Below are 12429 nucleotides of genomic sequence, written 5' to 3'. Positions count from 1 at the left end.
TTGGCAGGGCAGGTTTCTTATAATGTATACATGAATCCATACAACTTCAGTTCAGCCTAAATATACAGCGTTTGCTCCGACTACACATCCATATGGGATTCCCATTGAGAGAAAAAAACACACCTTCCGCCAAGTTAAAGGAAACATTTTTCCTTCTATGGGAAAGAAAACATTTACAGACCTTCTCAACACACACACACACACACACACACACGCCTGGTATGAGGTAACGTACTGTTTTACTACCAGCACTGTAACACTGTTGACCTGGGGATGTTAGTGTAAATCAGCCAACGTTTGCAAATGCTATTAACAACTTTTATCATTCTTTTTTTTTTAAAAACTCAGACCTTTAATTGTCTGCCCTATTATCTCTTTAAAAAAACACCAGAAGCTGTGATGTTCACAGATGACAGCAGTTTTAATGAAATGAATATCATAATGAAAGTGTTTTCCTCCAAGTAGACTGCCTGAAAGCATGTGAAACCTTTTTTTTTTTTTTTCTTTGGTGGAAGTAATCACAGTCCACTACTGCTGGTTGGGAAAGAACAATCAATTACTGTTAGCATGGAGGAAGGGGGTGAGTGGTGGGGGGGGGGGGGGGGGGGGGGGGGGGGGGGGGGGGGGGGGGATCAAAGAAAGCTGAAAGGAAGATGAGAGGGGGTAAATGGAAGGAAAAGAGAGGAAGCAAGTGGTTGATGAAAGGGTTTGTACAAGTGAACTGGGGATTTCAACATCCCAGCCCAGTGCACCCCCACCACCCTGACCTACTTTCCCCCTCATCTGCTGACAAACACTGAGATGATTCAGCATTTTTACTCCGTCTCCCGCCTGCTTCATCTTCACTGTGCCTCTCCTTCTCCCCCCTATTTTTTTTTTTTTGATTTGCTTCCTTGCCCCCCCCCCCCCCCCCCCCCCCCCCCACCCAGTCGGAACTCGCACGTTATCAGCAGTCCTTTGTTCAAATTAATTCTAAAATTCCTCCCGCCTAACAGGAGGAAAGTCAGGAACTTGGGGGCGTCATGACTTGTTGTTGACTGATCCTCATTCAGCGCCTGAATGATCACCTTTGAATTCAGGCACGGAGGGTGAGAGCCTCATACTTGTAAAGGATATTGCTCATGGGCTCATTGGGTCAGGTGTCCCCTGCCTTGTCTTGTCCATTCCTTCTCTCCCGCTGCCTCTCGTTCTTCTCACGCCCACAAAAAAGTCTTCACAGCTTCTATCAACAACCGTGCATCGGCTCCGCAGCTTTCGTCTCTCCACTCCCTCTCACCTTTTATCTCCAGCTCTTTATGGCCGGAGCCACAGTCCCTGATGGATACACTGAGTGTCTTGTGTCCGACCCTCCCGAAAAGGAAAGATGAAGTGTTATGGTGCAACGACAAAATGTGAAAATGATTTCAATATGGCTGAGAGGCTGCGAGTAACAGGTGTGGATGCTTTATTGGGCCCACTTGGCCTTTCCCACACAGCCTCTTCTTATGAGACATATGTTGAATATGTTCACTTGTTTTTTGTTCTTAGTCATAGTAATATATTGTATTCATCAAACAGTTTGTCTTCCATTTTGTCTCTAAATGCATGTTTTCTCCAATACAAGTGAACAATAGCGTTCACCTTCTCTCACAATGCTACTCTCTAATTCATCGTGTGGAAACTATGACGACCATCAAATTGGCTTTGATGCACATTGAGACCAAGATAAGTAAAACATTGCAATCCCCATTTTTTTAATTTATGTTTCAGTTGTTCACACTTTTGAAATATTTTACGCTAAAATATTAAATTATTAAAGTAAATTAATATAGACATCTGCATATGAGCCCACATCCGGCTTGACCTTTAAAGCAGCAGTATTCTAGATGGGTTTGTTAGCAAGACTAATTGAGCTTGTTGGGTTTCTTTTGAAACTGCAACACCATTCCTTGTTCAGTGTTTGATCAGAGAAAGTGTCTGTGTGTATAGCAGTATGTTTTGAGAGTAGCAGTCATAACACTATTATAGGCTAACAGCAGCATGCATAAATGGTGACTTGAAGTAACAGACATTCACAATAAGGGCAATCTGACCCAAATAGGGAGACGGGACCATAACAAGTGTGTGTTTAGACTCTGTTCTTGCCAAATCAACCCCGTCTGATTAATATCCTCAACATTTTCACATGAAGCATTCTCCTTCTGATCAGTGTTTTAATTGGATTATATGTGTCCATGTGAACTCGGCTACTGCGTACTGGTCTGTGGGCTCCCTTCAGACACAGCTTCACCACACTTTGGATCACAAGTCTTTTCTTTTTTTTTTTCATTGGGTGTTTATGGGATGATGATATTGTCTTTTTATTCCATATGGACTCAAATATTCTTTTTTTAGTATCGTTCAATATTGCTGTTTAGCCTGACTTCAAACCACACTGCATACATAAGGGTTTTCTTATCAAACGACCATATCTAAAAAGACTAGTTATATGATGTCCTTTTGGTGTCTAATGTAATGTCTGATGTGATATTTTCCCTTACTCTTTTCATGAAGCTTCACTTTAAACTGTTTGGACTCCCTTTGGGGAAGTCTGCCTCCCACTTAAGAAGCCTGTGGTCGAGTTTAATCAGTTTGCGCATCTCTGATTCAGCTGGAGGTTTGCAAGCGCAGATTAGTTCCACATCATCACTTCAGGAGAAATTCCATCCAAGACCATTATTTCAATTAAACGTTTAGCTGATGCTGAAGATGGTGTGTTTAATCAAAAAAAGGGGAAATAATATTAAGACGAAGCCTTGCAAGAGTTGGTGATGTTGAAATGTGTGGTGCTTCTGCTGTGAAAATCAATCCATTGTTTGAGCACCTCTTCAGGCAAAAATGCCAAATTGTCTTTGCTTCAGTGAAAGAAAATGCTCTGCAACAGTGGCCAGTACTCCGCAGACAGCTGTGGAAAATCACTGCAGCAAGCAGCTCAAATGCTTAAAAAACTCAACTTCCCTCCAGGGAAAGATGTTCCCCTTGGTGGATGTTTCTCAGTACTGAAAGTGGGTTTGTACTTTGCATTGTAAAAAAGCAGCATTGTGTTTCTGTCCAGTAAATGGCAACAGGTACGCACTTAGTGGTACTTTTGGGGTCTTTTCAATTGTTCTTAAATGCTGCAGCCGTAACTTTGGAGATAAAATAAAGTCGCCCGGTTACCTGATTTGCTTCGGGACAGCAGATTGTTTTATTTGATTCAGATGTCGCCCGCCTCAGCTGATTCCCGATAAACAGCCAGGAATGTAATCAATTACATTTTTGGTTTGAGTCAGTGGTTTATCATTAGAGGTGTGTGTGTGTGTGTGTGTGTGTGTGTGTGTGTGTGTGTGTGTGTGTGTGTGTGTGTGTGTGTGTGTGTGTGTGTGTGTGTGTGTGTGTGTGTGTGTGTGTGTGTGTGTGTGTGTGTGTGTGTGTGTGTGTGTGTGTGTGTGTGTGTGTGTGTGTGTGTGTGTGTTTGTGAGATGCAGATGGGTTTTTTGGAAAAAGGCCATCCATTGAGCCGTCTTACACCCCATGAGTCCTTTACTCTCTCTCACTAACACACACACACACACACACACACACACACACACACACACACACACACACACACACACACACACACACACACACACACACCCTGGTGAGACTTGTCACAGTTTGCTCAGTACAGTTTGGATTCTTGACCGAGTGAAATCCAAAGGCCTTTACGGATTGTCTTGTGGATTGTTCAAACGTGCTCATCCCACTCTGTCTTTACAGTTTGATGCTTACTCAACTCCATTCTCAGCCCTCGGTGTCGGAGTTTGACACACTGCTGATACTGCTGGGATGTTTTGAGTAACGTCAGTCATGCCTTATTAAAAAAACAAACCAGGGTGCTCTATAGAGGTATTTTCTTACAGTACTGAGTGAAAGCTTGGGTAAATCCATATATTAGATTAGTAATTTATTGAGCGTTCTCTAAATTATGATCAATCATTGGGCCTCCTCTCAAGCATTCAGTCTTTTGAGCATTATTCAGACGGCGCAGTAGATAAAGACCCGCTAATGCAATGAGAGTAATCGCTCTTAAATGACCATCACATGATCAACGCGAGCTGAAATGACATCGGTAAACCTCATACTGGCAGACTGTCACATCCTTCAGCGCTCCTCTCCCGCCTCTGTTGTTGCTGCTGCTGCTCCTTGATTTGCTCTTCAATCGAGCCGCCCTCATTTTTGCTTTTGTAGGTGAGAGTTTAATCAGCCATGTGTAAATTGTTCTGCTGTGTTTCCTCCCCCCCAGCGGTGTTTAGCAGGAGCATTTAGATAAATTTAAACATTTCAAGTTCAAAACCGAGCCACAAATTGAGTTCCGGGAAAAACTGACGCAAGAAAAGATGTTTTCAGTTTATCTCGAGGCTTTAACCAAAAGCACCATGGTCTCACGGTGTTGTGATTCACAAATGCCACAGAGTCTCTTTCTGTCACTATTTGTTTTTTGTCATAGGTGATGCAGCAAACAATGGAGGAAATAATAATAAACTACAAGTAAAAAAATGTACATAAAAGGGAATATGGGAGATGAAACGGAATGAGAAGTCACCACATGACAACGTGCTTTAAAGGATCATATGCATCCATTACAATTAGCATCCGAATGCAGATACTTTGAAAATGAATAGATCAACTTTACCAGTTACTGAAAATAACAGTAGTTACTGGGAAAGGTAAGTTATGTACCTTTTATTTCTGATACCCTAATAGTCTGCATCGAGTGGTTGTACTGAAGTTACATCACTGACTGTAGTTGAAAGTCAAATGTGTGATGCTGCGCCAGTGAGCGTAATGTACTTTTTTAAAAGTTGGCATGGCACCGCTTGACACTGTTAATGAAAACCGATGCCAAGAAACGTCAACAAAACAAAAACCGCGTCTCTCAGCCACCGATATGGAACGCGGGGAATTTAGTCGACGGCGTATTAAAGACTTCAAAGCTGAAAATGTTTGTTTACACATGTCTACTTTGACCGTTTGTGTCCCAACGTTTGCTATCGTGCAACAGAAAATACAGGAAGTTACACCGTCAAACTGAGAGAAGAAAACGACTGCAAATGTAAAATCCCTCCATCTGCCTCCTCCTTTATCAGCCCACTACTCCCTCCTCCTCCTCCTCCTCCTTGTAATGACGAGTGATTTTTTTTTTGAAACACTTGTTTTGAGCAACAAGCTCTTTTCATTCCTTTCATCTTTTGCATTGAACTACTGCCAGAATTGTGTGTGTATACATGTGCATGTGCACGTGGGGCCCGAGGACACGGAGCTGTGATTAAAGTGGAGGAAAAAACTGTGACTTGTTCTAGATTCTTTATTCTCCTGGATAAACAACTCGCAGCAAGGACCGCATCACCGCAGGGGGTCTGAATCGGGGATATTAACACGGCCGCCTGTGTAGATGGAGATGCCACATTTTTTTCTGCGCTGTATGTGTTGCATATCCTCAATTTTGTTTCCCTTGCCGATGCACTGAGGCGGACAAGAGGGATTGTGTGGAAGACGGAGGTGGTGGGTGATCTAGTTTTTGTTTCTTAGCAAACAAGACTTCTTTTTTGTCAGTGTGAGGCCTAATCATTCAAACATGCACAGGCCTGATCTGTACACTCCCTGCACTCTTACTGCTTTTAATGAGATTATAGAAGAGGGAAACTAGAAAGAGCTGTTCAGGGAGCTGGGATTTCTCTTGGCCTTCAACTGTTTAACAATCTTCCTTCAGTTTTATAAATGTACTTGAACTTTTCTATCGAAGGTTCATTTATGCTTGTTGGAGAAGCTGATTTTTTTTTCCGGTGGTGGTATGACTGTAGCCTTTTCAGTCTTTGTTTATTGAAACTGGTAATTACCGCAGTGAGAAGCTTTCAAAAAATCTACCTATGGGAATCAATAAAGTCACCTTTGAACCTTATACTGTAACTCCCACCCCCGATGTAAATATTGTGAACATTCATCAGAGTGAATTGTGCCCATGTGACTGCATTGCAAACTGGAAAGAAGTTTAATTTCACTTCAGAGCTGAAAAAATGCAAAAACTTAATCACCATCTGCTGTTCATGGTCAGCCTGCGGAATCAAAATCACTTAATTGGCATTAACATTTTATCGTCATTCAACACATGAAATAGATTTTTTACGGGTTAACAGGCTTCATGCCATCAGATTCTAATTCCGCATGTAGATACATGCTGTATTGAGCACCTCTGCTTCTGCAAAACGTGCCCTAAAAGTGATTTTTCTGCTCTTTGTGACCTTGTCGTGCTGCTTTTTGCATGGACCGGAAATCCAGCAGGGGACTGCTGTGAGTGATGCATTCAGGTGCATCACGTAAAGCTGCCGGCTGGCTGATAAATCTTCCTCCTCAGAATCACAATTGGCCAAAAAAAATGATAAAATACTTTATCAACAGAGATAAAAACCCTCTGTGATTGTGTATTTCTCTCTCTCTATCTCTCTCTATCTCTCTATCTCTCTATCTCTATCTCTCTATCTCTATCTCTCTATCTCTCTATCTCTCTATCTCTGAGCTATGAAATACAGATTTGCAGGAATTGATGAACATATGAGCATTCCCCATGTTCCCGTAGTGAAATTCTTGCCCTGTTACACTGCGGCTTATAGTCCAGTGCAACCTATATGTGCACTTTTTTATTGTCTTTTTAAATTTTGCGGGTGCAGCTTATATCCAGGTGCACTCACTAGTCTGGAAAATACGGTATATTTACGGTATATTAACCATGTTTCTAAAGAGCAGAAGATTTAGTTCATGAGGGATTTCGTCAGTCCCGTTTTGCAATAGGCAGTAAAATGACTCACAGGGGTGATGGGTGTTACAAGTTTATCACGTACTATGACGGGAGATAACCAATGACCATTTTGACTTCGCTTTGTTGCGCCCAGAGCGCAGTGTGATATTCTCACGATGGTGCCCGAGTCGCCAGTGAGGATGTTTCTATTTTCAATCCTCGGAGAGGTCAAAGGTCCAGTCCAGAATCAAAGTATGGCGCTCGGAGTCTGCATTCAGCGTTTGCCTTCAGGACGCTTAAGTGAGACAGATGCTGGCTGTCGCGCGAGTTTGAACCTCAGTCATCCAGTTGAAGGACATTTTCTCTAATCAGGAACAGCACTTGCTGCTGTTTGCCATCCTGTGGGTGAAAGCCTGCAACGTGTGCTGTTTTACAATATTACCCTCAGAGCTTGGATCAGAGTAACATGGTTGACACATTAATAATAACTGTGAAGCTGGGTTTTTGTTTTTTATACCGATCATGAGTTGTTGTTTTTTTTTGTTTGTTGTTTTTTTTTTTTGTGACTTATGTAGGACTAATTGAGCCTTAATATAAGGGTATCTGAGGTCACTGGCAGCCTGTTATTTTTAGATATATGTCTATTTTTATGGAGGTCTGTTTAATTTGTTATTTTTTTGGAATTAAGTAAACATTATACGTAATATTCACAACATAGAAAGACCAAAATTAAACAAAGTCTCCTTTACCCCATACCTGTGCCAGTGGACAATCAATTCATTCATCTATTCAGATCGAACAATGAATAAATAAATGAAAGAATGTTCAACTACATACAGAGTTTGGATTTGTAATGCTATTATTACAGTTACTTGTTATCCCTTTTATTTTTAAGCTGTTGTATTATAGTATATTTAAGTTAGATAAAGGGTTTGGCATTTTAACAGAATAATCAAACTCAAAGATGTAACTTGTATAAAGCGGGATATGATCATATTCAGAGAGAGACCACGAGGATGTTCTGTGATGTTTTAATGAGGATAGAGATAATCAATTAACTGTGTGAAAACACAGATTAATCAATGTTATTTTGAAATCATTGGGAAATGTATAACCAGGAATGAGTCAGAAAAGTTGAAAAGGTATTCGATGTGTAATTTAAAGGCATCCACCCATATTTGACGCCGGCTAATCATTCACCCTCTTCCTCCATCTTGAACAAACATGCATATTAGTTTGTTCTTTCTCGTGCACTGAACCCTCCAAGACTGTTCTCTCGTTTGTCACGATGGTAAAGTTGTTAAATGTGCTATTATTGAAAGTTTCTGCTTCTTTTTCCAAGTTGCCTTCATCTTATGATATCTGCCAGCTGTAACAAGAGGTCGTCATGACACCACACAATACTTATTTCTTATGGAAAAGGCCCTGGGCTGAAAAACACTTGCGAAACGTTGCCTCGGCAGTATTATCAGTCATTTTAGCCTTCAGCGTCATATTGTGTGTTCACCGCCCATCGGTGTGTAGTATTCCTTCCTCTCATGCAGCTCTTGGAGGCTTATGTCCTCCACTGCACAGCTTTTCCTTAGAGCCGCCTTTTGTGATGAACCGAGCCTCCAGAACCAAAACATCATGAGCACAGACGAGCCTCTGAATGTGGATTTACATTGTTGAGTTAAAATGCATTGCCGTGGGAGAGTGGAAGAGATGAGGAGGACCTTTGTTTTTTTTACTGATCTTTCCTTCATCCACACAGATCCAGTATAATTGATACTGTTATGCTTGTGCATGTATCAGGGCACAACGTCATGTATATATGCATGTGACCTGCACCCTCTGGGGGAACTGCACTCTGTTATGTGTTGGCCAACTCTTGGCTCCCGTCTGAGTTAATCTATCAGTCGATGTGATCAGATTACTGTGGATTATACCGACTATCTCTCAACACACACACACACACACACTGACACACTAATGCATGTGTCCCACATACACAAATATGAGCTGACACTTGTTAACAGACACACAAGCGTGCATGGTCTGATCTGTCAGAGGCTTAAAGTCCATCCCATTATCAGAAGAGCAGGTGTGACGGCTCTGCCGGGCTCCTGGTTGATCTTCCAGTTGGCATGAGAAAGAAAAAAAAAAAAAAGTTTGTGATCCTTCATTATGAGCGGCTTGTTTGAGTACATATCCAACTGTACGTGAATGAACTGTTTGCTTGTGAATAGTTGGCTCTGAGTTGATGAACAACATGTGCTCTGTATATTTTACTTCTCACACAGAATTTAAATTTAAAACCTTTTTTTTTTTTTTTTTTTGATTAACTCTGCCGACTTCACTGTGGGCTTTGACATGCAACGAGTTCTTGTCACATTGTGGAAATGTGAAATGTTGCTCTCTTCTTGCCAGGTGTCATTTTCTCACTGATAGCCCTATTTTATCTCACATTACATTATATATATATATATATATATATATATATATATATATATATATATATATATATATATATATATATATATATATATATATATATATATATATATATATATATATATATATATATATATATATATATATATATATATATATATATATATATATATATATATAATTATTATTTTTTTAAAGAACCTGCATGCACGCAGGCACACTCGTATTTCTTAACCAATACACTTGCGATTGCAGCGAGATGCCAAATGCTGCCTGACATAAACCAACGACAAAGCAGAGAGATAAACACCCGCCGCAGGGACGGCTGCACATTAGAGACGTCGGATGGCTCAAACAAGGAAAATAAACCAATTGCAGCAAGAGACGTGGCCTAAAAATGAATGTTAAACGAGATAGGACTAAATAATAAACAGGATGGTGGCCTCACGGCAACGCCAACCACCTCACTGACACACCAAAACTAGATTACAGTTTAAGATTAAACTAGGTTCATCTTCTGACTCCCAACTATTCTGTGACCAAGTAAACCGTCTATTAAGATGCAACACCTCAGGGATTTGCACGTGTCTCTTTATTTCTGTGTTAGGACCACCTGTATAATGGCAGAGTAACCAAACTGATGCCAAAGCCACACAGCCGAAGACTGGACTATAAATTGAGTTAAACGGAGGGGAAGAAATGAAAAGTACATTTATGCAGACAGAGGATGACTGAAGAAAATAAATCAAGAGTAAATATTCATATGTATTTGGTGTGTTTGATGTTGAAGGGCCTCTTTTTGGGATGTTTCTGCTGGTCTGTTTGTGGAAAAAACCTGATGGCCGGTGACACAAAAGGGTAATAATAACACCTTTTTCCGAGGTAGTTGTCAAACACAAACTTGGCCGTGGTCCTAAAGGATGAGGATGTGCTCCGTCCAACAGTGGAATTAAAATACTCAACCCTCTTAGTGCAACAATAGTCTCCGCTCCAACACACCTGGCTCTAAACACGCTTTCATCAATCCATCAATTTTAGAGCGGTAGAATCTTTCCTGTGATTGGATTGTCGTACTGTCCCGTGGGCCTATGTAATGACTATTTTTGGATGGAACACAAAGCTCCATTCCTCTGCTTTCTGGTAGTTTAGAGTTTTAAAAATATCATCAAATGTCCCTGGGGGGGGGGGGGTTATGGTCATGAGAATTCTGTGTGCTAAATCCTGTTAATGGTAGAAAAAAGTGACAGGGTTCTTTCATTGAGCTGCTGCGAGGGGCTGGTCATCATGGCCCCATTGTACAGGTCCTAAGTTCAGCTCTATTCAAAGAGAACAGAACTCATCAATAAAAGCATTGTTCAGTCTTTTAAATGTGCAAACTGAGTGTTCATGTGACAACATACGGTTTATTCATAGCACCTTGTAGTAGTTGTGCTGGTGTGTGTTGTTTATGTCTCTGTGAACATTAATTAGTCATGTCCGTGCTTTAAAGTGATACACATATGGCCAGTTGAGGCCATTTTCACCGAGAGCTTTTAAAAAAAAAAAATATTGATTCGAGTTGTAAAAATAGCTCCGCCAGAATCCGCTCCCCTACTTAGACTTTTAAATGCTGCTTCAGTCAGCGATAGGCCGCAGTTATAGCAGCCATTTGTTGATAAATAATGAGCGCGTTGTCTTTATGGAGCTGCGTAATTCTCATCATCTCCTAATGCTTTCTATCTCGGTGCGATCTGTGAGGGGCTGCAACTCTTCGAAATCACAGTGACGTTCAGACGGGAACAGAAGCGCAGCGAGAATCCCTCTCCACCACTGCCAGTCACCTGTTTCTGCTGTCGACTGTTCACTTGTCTTTTCTTGAAGATCAATTTGAACATTGTAAGGTTTTTATTTTCTGACGCATACAAATAAAATCAAACTTATTATGTCGCGGTTAAAACGAGTAAAAGCGAAGCTTCCCTGAAATAAACATTTGGCATTAGCATTGGTTGATGGAGTGTTGATGACAAAAGCTCTTAGTGATATTGTTGAGGATCAATCTGGAATAAAACATTTGGGATACAAAAAAAAGAGAAGAAATAGCTGGAGAGAAATTGGTCCATGTTTAATTTGAGTCTGTGAATCATTTTGTTTTGATACTCTTCTCTGCACTGTCAGTTGTGAGCTGGATGATGTTGCCTGTGCTGTCGGCTGTATCGTTTTATTGAAGCTGCTTGTTGACAAATGTTCAGCCAACTCTTGTGTTTGAAACGTCCCGACTGCAAATTAAGATTGACACACAAAAAAAAAAAACAGAGGCTCCAACTATCTCAGTGGTCAAAAACCCCTCTTGTAGATTCAATTATTACCAGAATCAAGACTCTTTCTTCAGAGCTGCAACATCCAAAGAATCTCTCTCTCTCTCCCTCTCTCTCTCTCTCTCTTGCACTCTGTATTTTCAATGTGACGTGAAGGGCTGACGGTGCACAGTGACTTACTGGCATGACTTTGAGGAACATGCACTTTACGTGAACCTTCATTGCCTCAAATCGGTTAAAAAAAAGGTAAAGTCAGATATTTTTGCCAAGTGTAGGCCACTGTTCTTCCTTTAAGCTTGGAAGAAGCATTTAATTCTGGCTGGGCCTCAATTAAATGTGAGATGATGAAATGATGGATTCTTCTATCTGTAACTGGTCGTGGTGATGTGCTCATATGCAGCAGTGGCTTGTATTTCATTAGTCGTCTGGGGTTCCCCGCATGTCCCCTGCAACAAGTAGCTGCCTCCATACTGAAACTGAACGGTGGACTGGGATGCATTCAGGTGTATAAACACTCGGATTGTGTGTGTTTTCTTCTTCTTCTTTTTTTTGTTCTCTTTTGCAGGTGGTAGGCAGGATGAGACTCAGACTTGTCTTTGAGGTGATTGAGAAAAATACTAACCTGTCATGCTGCCTCCATTCCAATCTCTTCATTTTAAACACAAACATTTGAACCATTCCAGTTTTGAAGAAGCCACTTTTTTTTCAATCTCGACGCAAACTGTATCTTTATTGTACTTGAGTGGTTGCCCTGCTCTCCTCTCACAACCCGTCGAGTCGTATTTCTGCAGGATGAATTGTGCCATCTTTAGTTATATGAGCATTAAAGTCAGACTGAGCACGAGTTCATCTGTGTTGAATGCTTATAGGAATCAATATTACATTGGATTTTTTTTTTTTTGCTTTATGGTGTGTATACCCATGTGC

General features: G+C 40.9%; 1 protein-coding gene across 1 annotated transcript in view; it reads left to right on the top strand.

Annotated features, from left to right (window-relative positions):
* The window catches only part of galnt2 (UDP-N-acetyl-alpha-D-galactosamine:polypeptide N-acetylgalactosaminyltransferase 2), a 54451-nt gene that overhangs the window by 17814 nt on the left and 24208 nt on the right, over positions 1-12429 (top strand). The gene's annotated exons all lie outside the window — the stretch shown is intronic.

This window comes from Blennius ocellaris (assembly GCF_963422515.1).
Source record: "Blennius ocellaris genome assembly, chromosome: 1".
Taxonomy (NCBI): domain Eukaryota; kingdom Metazoa; phylum Chordata; class Actinopteri; order Blenniiformes; family Blenniidae; genus Blennius; species Blennius ocellaris.
Note: the sequence above shows the minus strand (reverse complement) of the source record. Positions and strands in the feature narration are given on the sequence as shown.